The sequence below is a fragment of the Protopterus annectens genome, chromosome 10.part0, assembly GCF_019279795.1.
Source record: "Protopterus annectens isolate FY-2018-M chromosome 10.part0, PAN1.0, whole genome shotgun sequence".
NCBI lineage: Eukaryota > Metazoa > Chordata > Ceratodontiformes > Protopteridae > Protopterus > Protopterus annectens.
Genome location: NC_056744.1, coordinates 1,113,253,835 through 1,113,269,126, shown reverse-complemented (window position 1 = coordinate 1,113,269,126; position 15,292 = coordinate 1,113,253,835).

Sequence of the window (15,292 nt, the reverse complement as noted above, 5' to 3'; positions counted from 1 at the left end):
TACAATAAGATGATGGTTAAAGAGATTAGAGAACAAGTAATTAGAATAACAGACAATCCTGACACACCACAGATAGAGAGAGGTCATTGGAGTTATAATAAAAAATCTCACCTAAGACATCAAGAAAGAATGCAGTTCATTACTACATACACCAATGATAATAAGAGAATTGTAGAAATTATAAAAGAACATTGGCAGGTGCTGACAATAGATGATAGAACTGCAAAATTAATAGGTGAAACTCCTAGATTCATATATAGGAACAATAAGAATTTAAAGAGACTTTTATGCAAAACATATAAGAAAGAAGTGACCGTGGATATAGAGCCCACTATGAATATGGGCACTTTTGCATGTAATCAATGCAATATGTGTAAATTTATTTCAGGAGTTCAGATATATACACATCCTATCTTGAATTATGTGTTCAGACCCAGATTTTATGCATCATGCAACACTTGCAATGTTATTTATTTAGCAACTTGTGAACATTGTTCAGCATTCTACATAGGACTTACCAAGAGAGAATTCAAGAAGAGAATATACAATCACATATATGATATAAAGAAGAATAATGAAACTAACGCTTTGGCGAAACACATAAGGAAGGCAATATGGAACACATAGTTTCAAATTTAGGGTCCTACAAATTATTGAAAAAGACAGAAATGGGGGAGATATGGTTAATATACTTGAACAAAAAGAACTATATTGGATATTAAAGATGAAAGCACACCATCCACCAGGTCTGAATCAATATGTTCCCATGAAACCAATGTTAAGAAAGAATTAATATTGCTAATATTCATATATCATTTATTCTCTCTAGGATTTAAAAGCCATACATATTTATATGGGTATATCTCGTATACATTAATTGGTTTGTTACTATTGGTTTATTCATTCATTAATTGATACATATTTATTTCTCAATAATATAGGATTCTGTTTTTAAATATATTTATTTATATCACATATATACATTTATACATATTTTTATAATAATTTATAAGCACTAAGCACTTTATCAACATAATATACACTATGTCTATCTAGATGTTATATTGGACATAGATTTTAATTTGATTTATAACATTTAGGTTATAAACATGATCTATTGAAATAATGTGAACATTACTGGCTTGATTATTTGTTCTAATAATGAAATGTAGAAATTGTATTTATATTCATCACTACTATCTTTATTTTTGTTGTTTTAAATTTGATAGTTGCATCCAGGTTTTGATATATGTTTTAGAATTAGTTCAATAATGCATAGATACTATGTCAATAAATTGTTAGGTTATGCTGCATTAAACAATATATATCTAATATTGTTTCAGAAGTCAGCTATACCTTTAAAAAGCTAGAGATGTTACTAATTGGTAAGGTAATTGTTTTAATTGAATTCTAGATGATACTATTTAAACTGAGCTGCTTTTATGAATAATGAAATCTGATGAAGCGTATGGAGCATACGTGAAAGCGCTCATTTCGTTTTTCTTTGCCTTTTTGTGGAATAAAAAAGGATTTTTAACCAAACGCTGATGGTTGTTCAATGAATGGTGTGATTCCAGCTGCCTTTTCTTTCTGGTTCCACTTGTGTTTTACATTACTATATATATATATATATATATATATATATATATATATATATATATATATATATATATATATATATATATATATATATACTCCATCGACTGTACTATCGTCGAACACGGAAGTTCTAAAACGGTAATATCGATGTCAAAAAAACAATCTAGGAACGGGTTTTAACATGGGTCGAGGTAGGGGAGATGTTTGTAGTTCGGAATAATACTGAACACCTACCTCAACCCATGTTCAAACCCATTCCTAGACTGTTTTTTTGACATCGATATTACCATTTTTGAACTTCCCTGTTCGACGATAGTACAGTCGACGAAGTACGGTTCGAAATTTTGATAGTAAACCATATATATATATATATATATATATATATATATATATATATATTTATGTAATGTATATATATATATATATATATATATATATATATATATATATATATAGAGATATATATATATATATATATATATATGTATGTATTTATATAAGGTTTACACTCAAAGTATTGAATGTTGGTTCTGCGATCAGGGGAATGTTAAACGGCAGATAGACAATTCCCATGTTGCCAAATGTTAAATGATCGATAGTTCATATCAGTGAATGCCACTGTGCATTTGCTAATATGAGCTTGATGTAATGAATAGAGAGCATGGTACAGTGTGGACTGGGACATTCATCCCTTTCCATACTGTATTGCGATTTCGGAGTTGAAATATATAATTAATAGAGGGGGTGCTCCCATGGGGGGTGCAGAAGGGCTTGCCCACCTGCAAAAAACATGGTGTGAAGTGTGGGGGTGGCACTTACCTGAGCTCCTATATGGACATCACATTCGATATTTGGCAAAAATTTCGAATCTGCTGAATTCATTCATTAGATTTAACATTTTCACCTAATTAATATATAGGGATTCACCCTTACTATTCGATGTTCCAAACAGAATATTTTTCAATTTTCGAGATTTTGATAGTAAGCATATATATATATAAATATATATATAAATATATATATATATATATATATATATATATATAAATATATATATAAATAGATATATCATCCAAGTAAGTGTAATCCTTTTCTGTTCTGTTTGTTATATAGTTCTGCTTTTGAATCACAGTAACAATATAACTACTTACACAGGCACTTGATGGTGGCACTGAATAATGCCTGGCCTGTACAAGCCATTAATATGGCAGCACTGTAGATTTGTGGTGTCAGTCACACATACTAGGAAAGCTAGTTAAGGTGAAGATGAGCAATAAAACAAAATAATGAATAATGAATGCAGCTTGGTTCAGTAATTTTATGAATCTTATTGCTCATTTTTGCCAACTATTGCTAATAGCAATGGCCTAGGAACACTGAGCAATCTGATGCAAAATAGCTGTGTTTATACAGTCAGACAGTATAGCTGTATGGGTTGCATACCACTGCCCTGATAGTGCCCTCTGTATATTACTGGCGCATGTTGCATACTGTTTCTGTGGATGGTGCACTAATTCTCATTTGTGCACTTTCAGCATTCGCATGCCTCTTCCTGTACCTTCTGTGCTCCTACAGAGCACGGCCATCTTATTTGACACTAACAGAGAAGTTTAAGGCTATGATCTATTAAAAAGGATCAGTCACTGGTAAGAAAATTATTTTTTTTTGTCACCACTTGCATACTGTGTGACTTCAAACAAATAATTGCATTCATGGTACCCTCGCGTCATCCCAGAAGAGACAGGCTTACAACTTCTAACACATTCATGATAATAAATTGTTATGCTTTCTGACTTCCTCTAGCATTATTATATCACAATCATGTAACTGTGGACTAAAAAAATTGATGAATGGATTCAAAAGCTAAGGCAATCCTCTTTTGAAATAGCTGCTGTGCTATTGCAATTATAGGCGCACGGCCTACAATGCTGCATACCTTCCAAATATAGTAACATCCCTTCATGTGAACTTCCAGCACTGCTTCCTATATGGAATCATAGCCTCTGATAGTGGGTACTTTCTTAATGTAGTGTTTCCTTCCATCTGTGAGTGCCCATTGTGTCTGTAGAGTGTTTCTGATATGTATGCTAAATGCTGCCACCCTACTCAGTGCATATCTTTCCAGAAGAGCTTTAATGTACCTGTGATATGATTGGTTTACTAAGCTATCCCTCACTGCTCTGTCAGTTTCACTTTATGTCACACTAACGTCACATGCACTGAAGCACAGTTCTATTTCTAAATCACACATTTCTTGTTACCGTGGACACAATGCTCTCTGAACTATACTTCATTATCACCGTGGGAGCTATTTCCAAATCCTACCCACAGACTATAAAAATACTTGACTTTTGAGGAGTAAGAACATATTACCACAGTAACTGTATGATCCTATGAAGGAGAGTGACATATTCAAAACAGAAAGCCATACTGACCAGCGGCTTACGTAGTTATTTATCATACCATGACCATTAACTCTGAAAATGTGTTACTTATTCAGGAACTGCATCTCATTTTTACTACACCACATTATTTCTCAAAAAGATTGTCTTAGTGTTTTGTCAGAAATTCATAGGTAACTAATACCTTTTCTCTAGTAAAGGCACAAACACTATCAGTGGGAGTTTAAAACCATTTTACAGTTCTGTTACCTTGTCAGCCATTCAGGTAATTATCTGAAAATATCTGTCCATGTTTCCATGGTGCTGAAGCGTTCTAGCAGAACAGACATCCACCCACACCAAGACTATAAAATATTCATTCAGTACATGAGGTGACTTGAAATTCATTTTTGTTCAATATTATATTTTATTGATTTGTTTTTTTAAAACAATCACTACATACGATTTTATGTGGACTCCAGCCGCTTCATTAATAAAACAGATTCATACACAATCTCTTTTTTATCAGCAGGTTCCCAGTGTTTATCTAAGAATTAAGTCCTACATTGTTAACCATAATGCTTTTTCTCACACTTTCTGTTGCATGAAGCATAGCGCACACATATTTCCTGGATAACCAATCTTTTACCACCTTTACTATTTTCTTCCAGAATGCAGGCATACTTAGGTACACACATCCCTCTTTCAATTTCTTTGATCATTTCAGAAGCTCCTGCTGTACTACCTATAGTCTACAAAGCAGCACTGTTTCTACTGAATTATGAATCCTACACTTTAATACCCTAATGTGTGCTGATAGGCTAACTAATTAATTCTGTTACATCTCCTTTTATGCATTGGGTCCTTCAGTTTCACTTTCCTTGGATAGTTCTGATGCATTTCCCTTCCATCTCATTCCTTTTTTTCTATGTCTCCATAACTTCTCCTTCTCCCACCTTGAAATATCTATTCCATTGTAAAACCTAGCTCCTTCAATTTTCTTGACCATCACCCCCTTTCCAGTGTTTTTACTACTTTCCAGATACCCTATATGTTCTCTTTATGTACACCATTATACCCTTTCTCTTTCTCACGCTTCCGTTTTGACATTTTTTAACATTTCTCCCATCTGCCTAATATTACTTTTATTTCGAGAAAATCTGTCATTTATCTTATCATCCTATCTCCTTCCGAGTCCAGACATGCGCAGCTTGTTGTACCTTCCCCTTCTCCACAGTAGCTCTTTATCACCTTTCCACCATTTCTACTATATCCTCTTTGCCTACTCATGCAGAAAGAATAGTTGGGCAATGCTTACCCTCCTCTCTCTACTCCTCCAGCATTTGTTATCCTTTTTTCTTTCTTTCATCACGAGTCTCTTATGATTATAATAACATTTGGTCATTATACACATTTATTAGTTCCACATGGCAACAGTTGCCATAGCATATTATAGTTTTCACTTGCCTTCTCTTACTTTCTTTTTTTCTTTCTTTCTTTCTTTCTTTCTTTCTTTCTTTCTTTCTTTCTTTCTTTCTTTCTTTCATTCATTCTTTCCACTTATTTTGTCCTGGGAACTGAAAGAGCAATGGTGGTATCCTTGCATAAGAGTAAGAGACAGAACAATCTGGAGAACTACAACCCTGTTAGCTTAACAGAAGTGGCAGGAAGAATCATGGAGAAAAATCTTGAGGGACAGTCTGGTTTCTAGAGATAACAATCTTTAAAACAGTACCAAAGTAGGTTTGTGACCAAAAAGAGCTATCAGTCAAACGTGATCCATTTTTGATCCATTTTTATGATTGGGTTATAAGTGAACCTGAAGGGAAGCAGTGTAGTTCTGTAAGGTCTCTGACTTGGTCGCACACAGGAGGCCAGTAGTATAGCTGGAAAGATTAGGGTATGAACAGACTGAGGAACTTTATTACTTAATATTAGGACATAGAATGTTGGAATGAGAGGGATGGAATGACAAATTATGAATGTGACTATTGGAAAACAATAGAATTTTCAGTTTATTTTCCTTAGACATATATCAGGGATCCCAGGGATAAGATAACAGGCTTAGCCTCTTCAATACAAAGATACTTCAGCAGTACACTGTCTAACAAAGATTAGAAAAGGATAACCAATTGGGCAAAAAGGTGGCAAAAAGGTGGCAGTTCACTGCAGACAAATACAAATTACTGTATTGTACTATACTGTAGTTTGGATATAACAACCCTGGTATAGAGCTTCAGCTATGGGGAGAGTGGAACTGATGGCAACAGAGCAGCAGAAAATTGATTTAAGGGTGCTAAGCACCAGAAAAAGAGTGTGAAGCCAGTGACAACAGCAAACAGAATGTTGGCATGTATCCTCTGAGTATAGAATCTGAAGCAAGTCAGTAATGTTTCCATTGTACACTGGCCTGGCCATTTACAGCATCAGTATTGTGTTCTTGAGGAAAACAGCTCCAGGGTCTTGTGTGAAACTGGAAGAGAAGTTATCAGTAAAATCTTTGAGGGTGGACTGAAATGGTTATGACCAGTGACCAGAGGATGTGGAACTCCTCATTTGAAATAAGAGAGAGGATGGACATGATATTGGAGCACAACATCATGTTAGGGATATATGAAGGAGTCATTCTTCTTAGGAAAGATAGGGCAAAGGACAGGGCACAACCAGCTGATTGTAGAGAATGGCATCTCCCTGGCTCACAAGAAGATCTTCTTCACAGAGAAGGATTCAGACTGAAGGAATAGACTACTAAAATGAGCGGTGGAAACTGACTCAGTAAAGGTATTCAAAAGGGCATGGGAGACGTAGAAAAGGGTAAAAGGGAAACAGGAATGCAAAGAAGGTAGAATATTACATTTGCCCAGATGGCACACAAAATAAGTATATTTGTCTCTTTCTGCACCATTGAAATGTGAGGTAATATAGTATCATGATGTAAGGTAATCAATTTCAAAATCAAATTTTGATAAGAAGGTTCTTCAAAAGTATACTTTTATTGTTTTAAAAATACTTATGGATGATAAGAATCAACCAATTAAATGGGCATTTTAAGGTGGGTATAATGAACATAAGGCAAACAAACTTTACATTTAAGGCAACATAAAATCTTCATAATTATGGATTGCCAGTTTTATGTTTCATAGTTTGCAAGCAAAACATATGCCTCACAAAAACATTAAACACTCATGTATAAAATAATCAAGTCTTTATTGGCTTAGACTTAAACCTAGTCCTCAGTCTTACATTTGCTTTAGGGTGAAACAGCTAACAACAGCAGAAACTTAATACACCAAAAAGTCAATTTATCAACACATTTCCTGCTGGGAATGTGATTATGGGAGATGAATTTACATAGTCTTATGACAGTTATACCTTAGTGAATCCAGTTAGTCTTTTTAACACTGCACAATGACATAAAATGATCTCAACAGGAAGGAGAGAAGAGGCAAACTTCATGTTACATGAACAGTATAACACCCGCAGTAATAAATATTTTACTGCAAGCTCATTGAACCTAATATTGTAATTCTTCATTTTAAAATAAGAAAGCCCTAAGGTGGGCAAACTCATTTCAGTGTAAGAAATAAAGGCTTTTTTGTTTAATCCATACACAATTGATTGTTTTTCTGAAGAATAAAACATAACCTTCATGCTTCCAATAGGATTGTTGAAGAAGGTTTGTCCAGTACTGGGGGAAGAAGGATGGGTTAGAAAAAAATACCAACAGCCGAGATAGAAACCCACTTGCTGCTTAACAAAAACTTCTGTGGCCACAGGCATGTCCATATGATGAGGTCAAATGTTTCTTTGTCTTGATGAACAATTTTTAATATATTCTACTTTGCTTCATTAGTTAAATTTTGCACAAAGACATTTTAATAATTGGTTAAAATATATACTAAATTGATTTATAGCAAAGTATTCTGAAATTATAGACCAGTAGATATTGGTGGATAAAAAAGTTATATTAATGGTCTAAACAAAGGCATATTTTGTAATAAATGCACATTGTTTGAGCCACCATTTTAATACCTTAAACGTATCAGTACATTTCCTGGGTGTTTCTCATGAAAGTGCTGTATTGTAAGGAAATGACAAAATGTTAAGACATGAAATGGCATTAGCACAGATTAATCTTGTTTATGAGTTTCCTTAGCTTGAATAGCATAGCTTTCCCATGTATTGACCTATACCCCCAAACCAGCATAAGAGCCAGTAACAATAAGAATCAAAATGAGTTAGTCTTGTAGGTTGCAGGCTCTATCTCTTTAGGGAAATTTGGTTGGGGACACAAGGCTGAATTGTAGTACATGGCTGAGACAAATTCACCATAGGTACAGAGATGTTTATAACTCCATGCCCAGAGCTGAAATAATTAAATGGGGAGGGTCTTATAGAAAGCAAGGAGTACGTCAAGCATCCACACAGGCTCTCTGGAATTAGAAGTTAATCTTCCTATCCTCAGTACTATGTACATATTGCAACATACAATTACTCTGCTCTTATAATATGCATTTTAATTATTTATTATACTAATATGTTATTTTCCTTCTTTAACAAGGTCATACATGAAAATGGGTTCTTGGGTCTGGTCACCTTATCTCATATACACAAACAGCAATCAAACAAAAAAAAAATAATCATTATCTGACATAATGAGATGCATTCAGTCAAATGTCCTATAAATTGGTCTTTATGAAATGGTGATTTCCATGTACCTAAAGCAAGAAAATGTGTGTGTTGAATGGTGCCAGAATTGAAGAACAGCTCACTTTTGGAGGCAAACATGCAAATTAGAATGTAAAGAACAACACTGACTGCATTTGCAGCATATTTGACCAGTGAAACAAAATAGCATTTCATGGAGAAAAAATGATTAAATATATATCACAGGATCTCTGGCAGGTGTCCTGTCCCTCAGTGTTTAGACTAAACTGACTGTGCTGCATGCTGCATATAATGTACTTTGATTTTCCTGATGAAACAGTTCTTGGATTCAAAACAATGCTCACTGCTTGACCTAATTTCCCTAATGTGATTTGGTTAAATGGCACAATGGTGAGAAAATAAGATTTACAGACAGTTATGTTAGAAATGAAAACACTCTCGTTTTCAGCTTATTAACACTTCTCTGAATCACACATCAGTGTCACTGTCAGACTGCACTGGTGTTCTAACAAGTGTTCCATGCAACCAATTAGCAAAAGAACTTCCCTATGTACACACACACACACACACACACACACACACACACACACACACACACACACACACACACACATACATTCATGAGGCTTCATTCATACCCCTACAGACATGCACACATGCACCCACTAGCATACCCCACATTGTCATTTCTTCACTTTGCTTACCTGAACCTCAAATACTCCAATAGGAGTAAACGGATAATTGTTTTTATACTGGTCACTTGTTCCTCCTACAGTAAAATGTTAGTCATTCCCTAAGCTGTGCAAATCAGGGGCTCTTGACCATTGTGGTGAAGAGCACATAGCTAATTAGCATTAGCCACTGATTTGGACTGCTACATTAGAATAGAGCTCTGCTTGAGAGCCTACCCTCCATGATGATGACTCCACAGGGAAAATGTTCTAGAGAGATCTCTGAATTGGAAAGGTTTAACATAGTGGGAAAAACAACTTCCCCATTGTGTTATGCCCATTTGAATACCAACCAGTATTATTTGTCTGACTCTATAAATTACCCAGAACTCTCTCAATTATCATTGTCATGTATCTTCATGTCCAGTTTATTGAAATGATTTTCCAAGTTTGCTTCGCTTTTTCAGCTTTTGAAAACAATAAGAGTGTTCCACTTTAAATGTTAGAACATGTAAACGTTTCAGATTCAATGTATCTCATATATAAAAAACTGCAGATTATGGTTCTGTAAGATGTATATCAGTACTGACATAGACAGCTGTCTCTGGATACTGAGTGTATTCATTTGAGGAGTTACAGAAAACAATAAGAGTGTGCCATGTTTCAGAAGCCTTAATTACATGGTAAGTCATGCAACAGAGCATGTATTCAGTTACGCATTTCAAGTTTTATTACAAAAGGTCATATAATGTAGGCTGAGCTGTTTTCATCCTGATTGTATACAACATAAAGCAGCAAAGCATGACAGTTTGTATATCCTGAACTCATGCTACGTGTCGGTGAGACGTGTGTTAACCAAGACTGCAAATGACGTTCCTTAGTTCTTATATGTCTGTAAAATACTTCATAATTATGCTGAGTATCATGGTGTCTGTAAATTAAATTTTTTTTTAATTCAAAGTAGTCAAAAATGCATGTAAATAAATAAAAAAAAACACTTATTTAAAAAATCATGTGTGCATTTATAAAGCATAAGTTAGAACATAATTCATCAGAATATTATCCTACCACACCGCAATGGTGCAAAAAAGCATAATATTTGTTTTTTGCACCGTACAACATTAATATGTTGTGACTTATGCTCCCTTCTTCTATAATCAGCCAGAGCCAATAGAAGTTCTATGCTTGTAATGCTCTGAATAAATGCTTGCATTAAAGATATGAAAGATATGAAATGATTGTCCTAAGGTTAGTCTTCTGGCTTTTCCCGGTTAGGGGTCACCACAGTGGATCACCAGTCCGGTTATGATTGGCAGTAGATTTTATGGTGTCAAGTTGCCAACCTGGCACCCAACCTTCAGAGAAGGCACACACACACACTCGCGCCTACCTGCATGTCTTTTTGTTTAAAGTTTTTAGTCATTCACAGGGAAAACATGCAGACTCCACACAGAAGGTGCTCCAGACAAGAATCAAACCAGAAAGCCTTTTGCTGTGGGGCGACAATGCTAACTGCTGTTAAAATTCTGCTCTGCTTACATGAAGTTCAGGTGTGTGTGTTTTTGTGTGTATATACATTGACAAACAAATGTTAATGCACTAACTGTGCATGCTCTGAGGCTAATCCTCAGAAAACGCAAAAGAAAAAAACAGTTTATTGCAGGATAGTAAGCCTCCCTGCACTACCACCCCCTGCAAATTATATATGCTAACTCAAAGAGTACACATTCTCTGAGGAACGGGCATGTTCACTTACCCTGGGGTTTGCTAATCTCACATAACTGTCGATCATTTGTGTTGTTGAATAAAGAGTGCTAACAATACAGAGGTCGACTTAACTTCAAATCGACCAAAACTGGGAAACCCATCTATCTATCTATCTCTCAGCATCTATCTAGCTATACACACACACACACACACACACACACACACACACACACACACACACACACACACACACATGCACATGTGTGTCCTCGTATGTGTGTGTGTATGTGTGAGTGTATATGAGAGACTTCTGCATAGCTTCATAAGTAGTACTAGGCTAGTTGCCCTTGTGGATTATTTTAAGCCTATCCTATTTCCCTTTTTGTGTTTGAAATAACCTATTGAATTGGCCTTACTAATCTCATGGTTGATAATTTTATATTACCCCTAATAAGAATAACTGGGATCATGCCATAGATACTTTTAGAGGACTGATGCATGGGATAATGCATTTAGGAGCTGCCTCTGTCCATTAGTAGTAGAGAGGGCAGTCCAGGCATACATTTTCTGTTTCCCCTTCATAGATCTATGTTGCACTTAAAAACAAACAGGGTCACTTCAAACCATTCTGTTGACACTATGACTTCCTTTGAATTTGATGCCATGCCTTTACTTATAATTTGGGCCACACAGAAGAATTTCCTTACTACTATAGTTACCTGGGGGTCAATGTTAAGGGGAGAATTCAGTAAAGCTTACATGATAATCTTTACCATGTGTGTGTCATGTTGTGATGCATACATGGATGTGGCAAGTTTTAGATTCAGCAAAGTCTGTGTAGCAGTGTCCAATCACGCACACCTATGTGCAAATATGGAAACTTGCATGGAAAGTAAGTTTCAGCATAAGTAGCTAAAATTTATGCTAATGAAGCAAATAAACATGACTGAGTGATCCAGCAACATATAATGAAACTGTGTAGACTCCGTGTATGTGTTGGCAGTGTACTCAGAAAAGTTCTGAGTACAGGAATCTATACAGAAACAAGGGCAAGTAAAAGTCCTGAAATATTGACAGAACTGACACTAACAGGTAACACCACACATATTATGGCCTAAGTACACACTGTGGATGCTAGAAAATCAGTCTCCTAAAAAAAAAAGTGTTGTTTTAACTGCCATGACATAAATGCACATTTGGTCCCCCAACCCCAAATGAAGAATAAACGTGTTCTTAATGCAGGCTGCTAAAATGTTTAAAATCAAAGAGACAGAGTATTCTAATGTTCTGTAAGCATTATGTAGTATATACTACACATTTAGGCAAATTAATAGCCTGCCTTTTGTTTACAGCATTGTGCTCCCGTGCATTTTCCTTGCTTGCACAGCTATTAACCATGTAGATTCCAGGCTGTCAGCACAATCATTATGCAATTGAAGCCAAAACTCAGTAGACTTGTTGAATCACAAAAAAAAGTAATAGTGTAGGGATGTTCACTTCGTGTAGGCACTTACATGGTGTTATTGTTTTCAGTTGATATTGTGAAGAAATTGAAAACCCTGTCATCTGTGTTAGCATGTCTGGCAGGAGATGTGTGCATATTCTTTGATTAACTTGTATTGTATGCCAGCATGCCTGATTATGAAAATGTAAATAAGTTTAAAATGCTGAGTCTTTCTCTATTTAAACAGAATCCTTAAAGAGTATGTCCCTGTTTTGATATACTTCTAAATGCATATGTTTGAGAGAAACATTCTAAAGTACAAACTCTGGAGGACCAGCTGAGCAATGAGTGATGTCATTGGAATATTCCTTGTTACTAACAGATGATTTAAACAGCTGATTGACAGAAAAATAATCTTTTTGACAGCTGACTGTTATATTTTGAAATTGGAGAGTTGAGACAGCAGTTTGTCAAGTACTGAGTTATTTGTCAAGTACTGAGCAGTCAATTGACACCAAAAAAGGGAACTCACCAAGAAAACTGTAAGCTTGCCTTGGCCTTCCTGTTATATCTTAGAGTAGATCAGTGACAGTATTTCTTTAGTTAGATCAGGAAATTTTAGTTATTAAGATAGAGTTTTTCTTGAATAATAGAGCCCTATCCTGCAGTTTGAATTACATTTCTGGTGATTGAATTATAATGTTTACTGAGAGTTATTGATTTTCAATTTTGTAATAAGTTTTACTTATTATTAAATGCTTTTCATGATTTTACATTGTGGCTGGAAACCAATGTTTTTCTTTAGAGATTAGAGAGTGCTTCTGCCTGTTTGATAGTCCACAGATCACCCCTAGGCCTGGCTGTTCTGGTCATAGCTATCATTTATTTTGATAATTAATTTTCATAATTGGATACCCCTTTTGAAGGGTATGAAGACACTCTGATTGGTGGCAACATTTTCTGTATTTATTTTGGGAAAGAGACACAGCTTGAAATCTGTTTCAGGCTTTTCCAGAAGTGTTTGGATGTGTGAGATTTAAATTCAGTTTGAGAGTGAGTATATCAGAGGTCTTAAACTGGGACACTTAATCTGAAGTGGGTAATAAGAAAATACATTTGGGTGACAGAGGTATATGGTTCAGTCCAAGGAAAATATTGTGTGTTCCTTTTGTGCTCTTTGGAGAAAATTGGGAAATATTACTTCTGTTTAAGTGACAGTCTCATATTGGAGCCAGTAATGAGGATTAAAGCTCCTTAGTTACTGACCCAGGATAGTAAGGGACATCATTTAATTGTTGGAAGTCTGGTGGTATATAACCGGATATCACATTAATTGGTGGCAGTCCAGTGGGATATAGCCAGACGTCACAGATGTCAACAGTGAGTGATGACATCAGGGTTGTGTGTCAGCTTCCCCTTTTTTCTTAACATGTTTGCAAGTTGGTGTGCTTAGCGCACCCACAAAAAATGGAGCAATACCAGGCTAATGTTATTGTGCATACTGTGTAGCTCTTCTTTGGCAGCACATGTATGTGTAGGACTACAGTCTCAGTAGTTTTGGGTTTGAGCATATGAGGTGCAAACTTTTCTGCACAGTTTATATTCCATGTTTGCACAATATCAGGAAAACAGGGATAAAAATATGAAGTTTGCTTATGCTGACCTTATTTACACGACAATGTGTGGATTCACATGAAGGTAAGCATAACACACTACTGAGCATTCAAGCAGGTGTGTAAACTCATGCTAATTGCAATCTAAGCAGATGAATTGCATATTAATTAGTCAATCCCACACAGTGGACCTATTTAACAAATGTATAAAGTATCCATGTAGCCTATATTCTTATTTTTTCTCAATAGTTAAATACCATTGGAGTACAGACTTGGAAATTTTAACTGAGGTAATGCTAGGGGCTGCTGCAGCTATTCTACATCTGTATGTGCTACAGGCTGAAGCCAATGCTGCTAGTGCTGGTGACAATAGGCCTAGGTTGAGAAGGAGAAGAGTGTTCAGGCCCAGGATACCTTTCCAGGTGGTACATGACCTGGAGATTGTACAGTGCTACAAGTAGACAGGGACATATCACAAGAATTTTGTGAGCTCTGCTGCCCTCAACTCAGAGCCAGAGCCAACCAAGGGGAATCCATCCCACTGGAAATTATGGCATGTGTAGCCCTTAGAATATTAGCAACAGGTACATTTCAAATACCAACTGGGGACATGATGGGTGTGTCTCAGTCATCAGCATCTAGGATCCTACATCATTTCCTGGATGCTATCCTCATACATGCCAGCAAGCACATATACTTTCCCCTTTATCTGAGGAGAAGACTAGCAATATGCAACATTGCTAGCATGTAGCACACTACCCTGAAGTACTGGGTGCCATAGATTGCACTCATGTACACATCAGAGCACCACCTGGTAAGCAGGATGGAATCTACATTAACTGCAAGAGCTACCACTCCATCAACATCCAAGATGTGAGTTGTGCGCAATGCCCATGAGATTATTTTGAATGTATGTGTGCCGGCTATCCTGACATTTATCATGACTCCCATATCTGGTATTCATCACAGCTGTACCAGATGTTTACTGGGGAGGATATTCCACAGGACCATTTAGTGGGGGATGCTTGTTATGCCCTGGAACCATGGATGATGACATCCATCAGAAGTACACATACATCTACGGAAGAACACCGTAATGAGGCACAAGTTCAAACCAGAACCATCACAGAGCATGTGTTTGGGCTGATGAAGTCATGGCTCCAGTGCCTAGATACATCTGGTATAGCCCTGCATTATAATCCATGTACA